We start from the raw sequence: 11,722 nt of genomic DNA, 5'->3' as shown, positions 1-11,722 counted from the left end.
CCTGCTCAGCGGGAAGCCTGCTTCTCCCTCTCCTGTTCCCCCTGCTTGTGTTCCCTCTCTCACTGTGTCTCTCTCTGTCAAATAAATAAATAACATCTTAAAAAAATAAAAAAGGATTCCAATTCAGGTAGTAAGCTTTCAAAGCCCATTTTTGTAATTACTACATTAGGTGGTCTCATTTTGTAGTACTTAGAAACTTCAATTTTACTCATTAGCTATTCCTTTTTCAAGTTTATGCTGTTTTTCAAAAGTTCTGTCTTCCTTGTTCAATTGCTGCTCAATAGCTACAGATGAAATTCATTTATGTTTATTATTTTAGGGTTTTGTTTTTTGGATTTTTTTTTTTTTTTTGAGAAGCTCTGTGGTTTACTAAAGGTTTTTTTTTTCTAGAATTTTCAGTGTTTGTATAAATAAGGCCAAAATGGTGGATAAAATCTAGAAATCCTTAGGTACTGATTGGCAAGTAGTTGCCCCACCTCTGAATACTCCTCCTACCATCCAGTCTGCCTAGGTCCCCAGCTGAAGAAGCCCTGGACCTCTTCACAATCCTATAACTAAAGGATTAACATCTGACAAAGTAGAAGGTCTTCAAGTCGGCTTCCACTCTGACTTGCCAGTGCCTAGTGCCATAGGGAATGAGAAACATTTTGCATTTCTGTTTTACCTGACTTGAATTCTCTTTCTTTTATATTATTCTGACAGCCACTTTAAGCTCTTCATTATGAGTCAGGTCAAGCCTCACACTTATTACAAGAAACAGGCAAGAAATTTTCCTATATTCTATGAGGAAGATTTAGGTCCTCTTGTTCTGTATTTCTTTTATATTTAGAGTATATCTTCATTGTAGTAATGATTTCTTTGTTTTTTTAAAAAGATTTTATGTATTTATTTGAGAGAGAGAGCGCAACGAAAGAGAGGGCACATGAGCGGGGGGAAAGGGGGGTGGGAAGGCAGAGGGAGGGGAAGAAGAAGACTCTCCGCTGAGCAGGGAGCCCGATGTGGGGCTCGATCCCAGGACCCTGTGATCATGACCTGAGCTGAAGGCAGAAGTTTAACCACCTGAACCACCCAGGTGCCCTTATAGTAATGATTTAATAATGTTCATCTGTATATATGTTTCTTTCCCCATTAGAGGGAGTGTCATTTCCTCTGGACATCTTTAGGGCCTAGAATAGTGTGTGAGTACATAATAAATACTGTACTTGTGGAATGAAACAAATAAATGATTGGTTAGGCCAACCAGCAGGTGGAATGGCTGAAGAGACTATAAAGGTGTGGTTGAGTATATTTGGGGAGATTCAAATACAATAAAGCTGTCTAGTTAGAGTCTTAGGGAGGCACGTCTAAAATATGAGCATATCTATGAAAATTGACTAACTGGTGAGTTAATGCTGAATTATTTTTCCCTTTGGCATTAGTCTAAACAATTGAGAGTGAACTATTATAAACATGATTCTTTTTTATTTGTTTATAGAAAACATACAAAGTGAAACCTGATGGGCTCTATTATTCCAATCCCATTTGTCTTATTATTATAGAGTGAAGCTTTTAATATCTATATTAATATTTATAATTTGAGTATATATATATATATAACTGAGCACCTATGTACTAAATAAATTATAATATATAATGTTATCATTGAGCCTGTATTTATAATTCTTTTGAACAATCATGTACAATGTTCTGTGCAAAGTACTTTACAAAGCTTAGCAATAAAGCAATGCAAATCTGTGTTATTTCCTGACTTATTACCTTTCAAGTGATCCCTCATTGTTCTACAATGAAGTTCAGTTTTTAGGCAAAAAATCTTTTAAATCAGTTTTCATTTTAGAGTTCACCTTTTCTAGGAAGGCATTACTGATTCTCCAACTCTGGATTAGGTGATTCTCCTAAAGCCACCCACTGTTTCAACTAAGTTGAAAGACCCAAATTCTAAAAATAAGTATTAATCACCCTCCACTAATTTCTTATTACTTACACAAATGTCCTGTTTACTTTTATATCCTCCAGTATAGATTTCTTGAGGACGGGTGCCTAATATAGTTCTAGAACAGTGATTGCTAAATAAAAACTGAATGAATAAAGGGAAAATTACATTAAAAAACAAGATAACCAAACCTTATCTATTTGTCACGCTCTTCTTGCTTTGCAAAACACCTTTACATTTATCCTGTCATTTTGTTCTCTTAACCGATTTGAATCATAGGCATTATCACCATTTTAGAGATGAGAAAATTGTGTCAACACACGTGTTCCAAGAAACAGGCAAGAAGGCAGGAGTACTTGGACGTGAGTCCAGATCTCCCATCAAACTGAGTAGCACCTTCTCCACTACATCTCATGGCCTTCATTAGGGACTGGCTCCTAATATAAAATTGCATATAAGGGATATAACTTCCGGTGGAAGGGTATGATTGGAAGTGCTAGCTCTGGCACAAAACTGAAAGAAAAGATGTGTTTTCGCCTTTCTCTCATTACTTCAGTTTAAAATATACTTTGTGAATTTTTAATATAAATGATGAACAAATACACTTCAGCCTTTTCCGAAAAGCTTTCTCTCAGCTCTAACTCTCACCTACCTATTTCCTTCCTTCTTTCCTAAAGCTCATAGAGGGCGCTAACAAAGTGCTACTCACTGGTTGAGCGGAGCTCCACTCAAAACACACCTCACACTGCAACTGAAAGGCGCAGCGCCACCACCTCAGACTTCCTTCTCCTTTCCAAGGCAGGAGGCGTGGTCAATTTCCCTCATTCAAATAAAAAACCAGGAGATTTGCATGGGGAACGGCTGAGCCGAGAGCCTATTGGCTGTTAGTACCATGGGCGTGGCCAATATTACGACCATGTAGCCCCGCCCACATCAATTTGCATAACGGCCCGGCGCGTGCAAGGGAGAAGCGGGTTTGTTTTTGAATCTGCGGAGGCGGCGGCGGCAGCGGCGGCGCGGCGACTGAAGCGCGCGATACTGAAGCGGCCGCGTTGAGGACGGTTGCGCGGAACGGCTCTGTAGGAAGGAACTTGGTTCCCCCTCCCTCATCTCCCGCCCCGAAAGGTATATGTGACTCCTAGGGGCTGTTATAACCACATTTTCTTAAATTACTATTGTATTTATGAAGAGTCAAGACCGCATTATGGCGGCTGCGGGAGTTGTGTGTGCGCCTGCGCGGTTGCGGAGCTGCGGGCGGGCGCTGCATGGGAGCACGTGATCTTGCGGGTCGGGCTCTAGCTGCAGTTGTGCAGCTGGCGGGGCGGTGGCTGCGCAAGCGCAATATTCATTTTCAAGATCTAATGTTCTTGTTGGACGCCATTTGGGTTCTAGATTTAATTTTCCTCATTCTTGAGGAGTTTCATTTTCATATCCTCAAATTCCCACATTTTTCAAGGAAAACGTTTCTCTTGTGTTTTACTCTTATACCGACCTCAAACTCTTTTTATATTTTTCCGATTCTCTGAGAAGCTGTGAACTTAATTTTCTGTAAAAATGATTGTCACTTGTGGTTCTCGATTATAATTTCACTTTTAGGGTATTGTTGGTTTCAAGTTTATATTTAGGGAGATAAAGATCAGCACCTAGTGGTGGTCTCAGGGGAAGTACATTTAATTGAACTGTATATTTGTAAATACATTTTTAACCCTATTTTTACCAGTTCTCTTATCAGGGAATGTTTACAAAACAGAAACAATTTGAGTTTTGGAAATATGAGGGGGAAAGGGTATTGGAAAAATCAAATCTCAATCTAAGTTAACGAAGTCTTAATTTTATCAGTTTGTGTGCTTCTGATACTACTTGCATTTGAGTTTTAGATTTTTTCAGTCTCTGAGCTCTTGGCCATAACTGCTTCAGTTTGGACATTTTTGTTACTCTGACTTTTAAAATTAAGTCTTTTTTTTTTTAGCATTTTATTTGTTATGTGAAATAAAATTTGGTTGGTAAATTTTTCTTATAAAGGATTCTGCAAAGAACTAACTAAACTGAGGCCTTTATGAAGAATTAAAAAGTTAACCATCAATGAAAAAGAATCAGTTGATTCTTTAAAAAAAACGCCCCATATACGTGTGTATGAGATACAGTTGTGTTTGATTTCTTAGTGCTCCTAGTTTTCATTTCTTAAAGAAGGTAGTTGTAAGTATGCTACTGATTTATTTTAGTTTACAATGGTTGTGTCACTATATTTGAATCTTATATAACACCCCTGGAATAAGTGTTACACAATTTGATACAATTCTGTTGTGCAAATTATTTCTTACTGGGCTAAAAATTTGTAACTGGTTTTCATAAACTTCACCTGTGGTTTGTGTGTACAGTAATTGGTTTCTTGGTTGGTTATATAACACTAAGTTTAAATCAGTCATCTGCCAAATGAAGAAGTGGCTAGTACTTTATAATGGTTGGTTAGGGACGTTTTTCTTGCCCAAAGCAAGTACCGTTAGTATTAAGTAGATGTTATTGAAAGGAATAGTTTTGGTTGGTGGATTTTTTAAAAATGACGTCACATATGAGATAGAATGGAGTGATAGGAAAGAGAATTCTTTTTTCTCAACAGAAAATTAGCCGTTCATATAATTCCTGGACCTCTGGACTCTTATACACAGAAATATATTTAGAGGGCAGTTGTGTAATCTCTTCCCTTTTTATACTTCTGGGGTGGATTACCCAGCACACCCTTCCCCCACTTCCTGGGACATTATTTCAGATGTTTAGAGTTGAAAATATGTTGTATTGTCTATAGCTCTATTTTTGTGTATTTATATACACATACATATTTAAGTTAAGAAAAGAACTTTGATCTTAGGGCATGGTACACTTTGCACTTCCAGAAAAGTGAAATATTTTGGTTTGTATATTTAAGCTTATGTTTTCATTTGAATGTACAAATGATTGCCTCTTAGGTTAATGCTGAAGATTGTAGTACTTGAAAACACTGAGGAACGTAATGTATAATGTAAATATTTCTTAGTAAGATAATTTTACTGTTTGTTAGAAAGGCAAATACACTTCTATAAACTTGGAAAACCAAGACCAACGAATTGTCTGACTGTCCACTATTTGTTTATTATTGTTCTTTCAATAACAAGGGTGTTTTGAAATTTTAGTTTGGTAGTTATGATACCACAAAATTTTGGCACATATGCAACATATATAACATTAAGACTAGATTACTTATGGAACAAATACTAAGTTACTGGGGTCATTTAAAACCTTTTTAGTTTTGTAGATTTTAAATATCACAAAATGTATTTTATTTTTATTTTTATTTTTTTTAAAGATTTTATTTATTTATTCATGAGAGACAGAGAGAGAGAGAAGCAGAGGGAGAAGCAGGCTCCCAAGGAGCAGGGAGCCGGATGCGGGACTTGATCCCAGGACTCTGGGATCATGACCTGAGCCGAAGGCAGACACTTAACCGTCTGAGCCACCCAGGCGCCCACAAAATGTATTTTAGACAAAAGGTTTGTTTAAGCCATAAACCATTAAAATTGTCTTTTTTTTTTAAATTATGATCTGAATATATGATACATATATTTAAATACTTTTTTTTTTTTTTACTTATTATAGCACATTTGGAAAGTATTGAAAATTAGCAACATTTAGAAATAAACACTCTAAATGTTTTGGTGATTTTTTTTTTTTTCCATGGTGGATCAATCAATAAATATGGATTGCTCAATAAATATTGATCAGTTAATTTTTCATTTGGACCATAATTTCATTCCTATTCTTTTAATTCAGTGTCATATATGGACATTTTCCCATTTCCTTATTCTTTTAAAAATACTTTGATTTTTTTTAATATATAATATTCTTTTGAAAATGTTTAATGGCTACATAATACTGTGTTTTGAAAATATCCTAAATCATGAAATATTTTTCGAATGTTTTTAAGTGGTTACATAATATTGTTATCTCTAATAAGAATGTACTGTGACTTACAAAACATTTCTTTTATTGACCATTTGTTTGTTGTCTTTTTCTCTGTTACAAATAATGCTACAGTGAACATCCTTGCGCATGAGTCATGAACTGCGTCTCATAATATTTCTTTGAAATTACTGCTTCAAAGGGCTTTTAAAGTAATTTACACAATTAATAAAAACTTAGTTTTTTTGAAAAGCATTTTCCATACCACCATCAATTTGGTGGCTGAAAAATAGTAGCACATTAGTTGTTGTTTTGTTTTTTTTTTTCTGATAACTAGTGAAGTTGAACTTTTTAATGTTTATAAATGCAGTTTTCTCATTTTTGTGAATTAGCTGTTTGAGGCTTTTTAATGTATTTTTCTATGGTGGATGTTAATGTTTTTCCTATTGGTAACAGCTATTTATCTAGCCCTTTGCTATTCATATTTTTAGCAGGTTTTTTTTGTTTGTTTTTATTACTATTAAAATTGCTTACGGTTTTATATATTCAGAAGTTTTCCATTTTTATGTAGTCTAACGTACTGCTTTTTTTTTTCTTATTTGTGATTTCTTCCAGGACTTCTTTGCCTAGAAAATTGACCTGTTGTGGGATGAACTAAATATTCACCTATTTTGCTTATTTTTTCTACATATTGTAATGATCTTAAAAAATATGGTTTTAATCTGTATGGTGTTTATTTTGCCCTATTGTATGAAGATGGGTTGCTAGTTTCCAGTTTTTCCAAATACCTAGTTTTCTTAGAATTTTATTTTGGTGATCTCTTTTCTTACTGCTTTGAGTTGCTAATTTTGGTCATAAGTTACTAGGTTTGAGCTATAGTTCTGCTTCATTTACTAGGGATATTTAAATTGGAGTCCATTGGCCTCAGGAGTTCCTATAGATAGGCTTTAAGAAGAATCCTTGATCGTTCCATGGATTCCTTGATGTATACAACTTTATGTGAGTGTGCATATGTGCATTTTTCTGGGGAAAGAGTTACAGTTTTCATCAGCTTTTGACAGGAATCATGTAATCTAAAATCTAAAAGCAGGTTAACAAGCACTGGGCCTTATTCATATAGCAGTACTGTATTGTTTCATTTGCTCTAGTGCTGTAGACTATATAAATATGTGGAGGGGCAATACTCATAATTCCTTTTCAATTTTCTTAGCTAGTCTTCCCTGATTTTGCAGATGAACTTTATAGATTCATTTGGTTAAATTTTTAAAAAGCCAGTTATTTGAAGTTTTGTTTAGAATTGCATTAAACCTAAATTGGGGTGAGTTTACATCTTTATACTGTTCGTTTTTTTTTACTCATGAATAGAATACACTTCCTGCAGATTCCACAAAATCTCCTTTTTTAAAGAACACTGGGAAAATTTGTGGTATCTGTTACTTTTCATTAAGGTGTTATTTTACTTGTTTCCTAGTGCTGATATAATGTTAATAGGGATAAATTGTTAGAGGATATAGGACTGCATTTCTATTTTTAATCTGCCTTAGGACGTGGTGATATGAAAATAGTGCAAGTATGAAGTTAGAAGTGGGAAAATAGGTTGGCAAGTTAAAGAGTTCTACAACATTTGAAACCAAAATTTTTCTTTAACATAGCCTTTTTTTTTTTTTTTTTAAATAGAGGAATGTTGAAAAATTATTCATTTTTCTGGCCAGGATGGAGCCTAATCACATCTTTATTTTTAGTCTCTTTGGTAACTGTAAGTTATTCTCTCATAAGGATGTTTTCCTAATTACTAGTATAAATTCATTGTCCACTAAATCTTTTCTTTGTGCTGATGAGTTTCATGAAAATAAATCTAGGAAATAGGCAGAAATCAATTGTTAAGATATTATTGGCTCTTATCAAACTTTTTAAATGAAAAATTCCCATATTTGGGTCTTTTCCAAGCAAAACCATTTACAGAAATTTGCATATTTTATTTTTTTTATGAGACCTTTGCTCTTACTTGAAAACTTTCTCTAGTTCTGACAAAGTATGATACTTGGTTTTTTAGACTATAATAGGTGAGGAAGAGCAAAATAGTAACAGGAGAAGTGCTACTAGAGAAACATATGGATAGGAGCAAGAAGTGCTGGCTAGCATCTTGATAGTGAAGAGGGGTCAGGTTTCAGGTGTTAGAAGCAAAAATTTAAAAACTTTTTTTTTTTTTTTAAGATTTTATTTATTTATTTGACAGAAACACAGCGAGAGAGGAAACACAAGCAGGGGTAGTGGGAGAGGGAGAAGCAGGCTTCCCGCTGAGCAGGGAGCCCGATGCGGGGCTCGATCCCAGGACCCTGGGATCATGACCTGAGCCGAAGGCAGACGCTTAACAACTGAGCCACCCAGGTGCCCCTAAAAACTTAGTTTTGAGGTCATTTAGTTTGGGATTTAGTATTCCGAGAGCTGAATCAGTCTTTGTAACATATTCATTATTGTAACTGATGATCTTATTAAGGATTTTGGGTCATAGAGAATGTTTAAGAAGGCAAAGAACTGTATGATTTAGTTTCGAAAGGCTTCTATTGTAATTTTTAAGATTCATACATGGGCATATGTACTTTCTCAAGGGAGTCGCATGTGGGGTCTATTATGGGTAAAAATTAGGTGATGTTTTAACATACTGTAAATGGTAGAGTACAAAAACTCATCAAGTAGCTCTGGGAAGCCATAGTCCCTGTAAGTTCCCTAGGGTATCTAGAAATTACCCATCCATTAGTGGAGCTTCTCTTGAAATTTTTGCCCATTTGACCTCATTATGTTCTTTACAGAGCACAAAACTTTAAAAGTGATTTTGCAGTGTTCTTTCTCAGATTGTCTTGAAATCTAAAGAGTAAGTCAGTGGTTTATCCAGTCATTTTGGCTTGTTTAAAACAGAAATGTGAATTCCAAAAAATTAAACTTTGTTTATATATCCTTCAAGTTAAATGGTAGAAACCCATTTTGTATTGGAAATAGACAGTATGAGTGCTGCGCAGCATTTTCATTTTTTTAATGCCTGCAAAATGAGAAGGCCAGGGCACCAGTGCTTGTTTGTACAATGTGAATGTCTTCAGTTTTGAATTTTGATCATTTGCATTTTTGAGTCTTTAAGAGAATGACTCAGGCATCTCCTTGGCTTCTTTCCAAAAAATGTGATAGGCCTAAGGGTACAGTTGACAGTGCTTTTCTCAGAGACTTTCTAATTGGACCTATGTAAATATGAAAGTCTGAGAAATGAAGATGACTTATTAACTTTATCATGAAAAATACTCATTTACTCATGTCTGTAGTTTTTCATTGCTCAGAATATTATAAAAATACTTTGTCACTTTGTATCTAAATAACTAGGAATAACTAGCTGTATACCCTTTAATTTGGGAGGGAGGGCCCCTTTGTATGATGTGAGGTTGTATTGTCATAATGTCTTACTGTACAGTTCTTTGTCCCTTTCTTTGTTGTTTGTATAGCCCTGTGCTCTTTGGGGAATTATTGTCTTGGTGGGTGGGTACCTAGGAATTATGTGTCCAGTACTTTATGGCACTTTTACATTCTTTTTTTTTTTTTTAAAGATTTTATTTATTTATTTGAGAGAGAGAATGAGAGAGAGAGAGAGAGCATGAGAGGGGGAGGGTCAGAGGGAGAAGCAGACTCCCTGCCGAGCAGGGAGCCCGATGCGGGACTCGATCCCGGGACTCCAGGATCATGACCTGAGCCGAAGGCAGTCGCTTAACCAACTGAGCCACCCAGGCGCCCGGCACTTTTACATTCTAATGAGAATTTGACTCGAATGTTAGAGTAGTGATTCTCTGAACTGACAGAGCCATTAAAGGATTTCTCCTTGAGTCAGTAATTGTCAAAGATAATGCCGTCCAGTTTGTAAAAAGGTAAACCTAGAAGGTGAGAATAGAATCTGCCATTTTGAGAACCAGGAGAAAGTTTGGTGAAACAGTGAATGATGTGACTGCTTCAGCTCATTCTCAACTCAGGCTTTGGAGTGTAGTAGGAATGTATCTGCCCTGTTACCCTTATTAGATTAAGTGATTTAAAAGGAAGAAGTGAAAAATACGGAAGAGGAAAGAGAATATCTTTGAAATTTTTTCTTATTTCCTATTAGGTGTTAAATGTCAGGAGCTAATTGGATTAGAATAAAGGCTGAACTGCTCTGTGAGACTATTACCATGGTTTAAGGATGATAAATGTTTATTTCTCTCCTGTAACAATACAGAAAAAGACTGTTTCGGGTTTAAGGTGGCTTTGACTTAACATATGGTTCCAGGTTGAACATGGCTACTCCCCAGTTTAACCAACCAGGGGCAAGAGAGAAAGGGCAATGGGAGTATACACCTCATTCTTTTGAGAATATGATCTGGAAATGGCACGTATCATTTTGATTCATGTTTTATGGGTGAGAACTTAGTCATTGGAACATACTTAGTTGGGAAAGGAAGGCTTAGGTTAATGTAGTATCTAGGTGGGCAACCATGTGCTCACCTAAGGAATTTTATAAACCAAAAGAAATGGGTGTTAGGGAACAACTAGCCCTTTCTGCTATAAAAGTAAGCTGGAGAAGTAGTCTCTCAAAGTAATTCATAATTTGATATTGAAAACTAGTTTTTTGTTTTAAGAGTTATAGTTAAAATTCTATGTCTTCCTTGGTTTCTTCTTCTTCTTCTTCTTTTTTTTTTTTTTTTGAGAGAGAGAGAACAGGGGAGAGGCAGAGGGCAAGGGAGAGCAAGAATCCTAAGCAGGCTCCCTGCGCAGTGTGGAGTCCAGTGTGGGGCCTGATCTCATGAAACTGAGATCATGACGTGAGCTAAAATCAAGAGTCAGACGCTTAACTGACTGAGCCACCCATGCACCCCTCTATATCTTCCTTTGAAGTGGAATTTTGAGAGCTTTGTATTCATGATTTGTGGTTGAGATTCTAGTTATTATATTTACCTTATTTGGTGGAATACTTCCCCTTTCTGCGTGACTTTGCAAACATATTAAAGTCATGTTTAGCTTTGCAAGATTGGGATTTTAATTTAATATTAAAATTTCACTGTAATATTTTTGTCATTTATTCAGTTTAATGTTTTTAAACTTTGCCAGTTAACTTGCTTATTTTAAAAGGATGAAAGATTGTGGGTAAGGACTGTGGGTAATGACAATTGTGAATGACAATTGTTTGAACTACTTGTTTTAATCTCAAAGTTGAGTTTATATTTAATTTTTTTTTTTTATTTTTAAGTAATTTCTGCACCCAACTTGGGGCTCAAACTCATGACCCAGAGATCAAGAGTTTCATTCTCCACTGACTAAGCCAGCCAGGTGCCCTGAAGTTATGTTTTTATCATCTTTCCAGATCCTATTTTTTTTTGTAACTATATATGTGAAATATACATATTGAAGATAGAAAATGTGATTTTTGAGGACCTTGTAATGTACACAGGTAAAAAGATCGTGGTTGTAAATTCTTTGCATATAGGTAAAACTTACTTGATTAATAAGTAATTAAAAGCAGCTTTCTATATAAGTAAAGAAATAGTATTCATGTAAGGCACAGAAAGTGAAACTGTAATAGGGGGAGATCAAGGAAATCTTAGGGGAATTGTATTTTAAGGGAATTGAATTAGAAGGATATTCTCAGGAAAGGAAATAAATAGGGTGTTCAGAGTATCAGAAATGAGAAAGAAGGTAGTGTGTTTGGAGAACTCTGAATAGCTCCCTGGTATACGACAGACATAAGAGCCTTGATTTTTGTAAGAGTCAGTGCTGCCATGGTGCCTACATAATACACCTAATAAAGGATGTTGTTATTCTTAGCTGGAAGTTATCTAATTTTTTTTTTTTTTA

The 11,722-nt window shown here is 35.4% G+C and overlaps 1 protein-coding gene across 2 annotated transcripts in view; it reads left to right on the top strand.

Moving 5' to 3' along the window:
* Positions 1-2,889: 2,889 nt before the first annotated feature.
* ATF7IP (activating transcription factor 7 interacting protein) overlaps positions 2,890-11,722 on the top strand; it is a 126,596-nt gene continuing 117,763 nt past the window's right edge. For both annotated transcript variants that reach the window (XM_045870201.2, XM_064591540.1), the window contains exon 1: positions 2,890-3,055. The gene's annotated coding sequence lies outside the window, so the exon portion shown is untranslated. The remainder of the gene's footprint in view (positions 3,056-11,722) is intronic.

This window comes from Mirounga angustirostris, unplaced genomic scaffold (assembly GCF_029215605.1).
Source record: "Mirounga angustirostris isolate CCGP_5_RB_7025 unplaced genomic scaffold, mMirAng1.0.hap1 SCAF_5, whole genome shotgun sequence".
NCBI classification, from domain to species: Eukaryota; Metazoa; Chordata; class Mammalia; order Carnivora; family Phocidae; genus Mirounga; species Mirounga angustirostris.
This window is presented reverse-complemented; position numbering and strand designations above follow the sequence as displayed.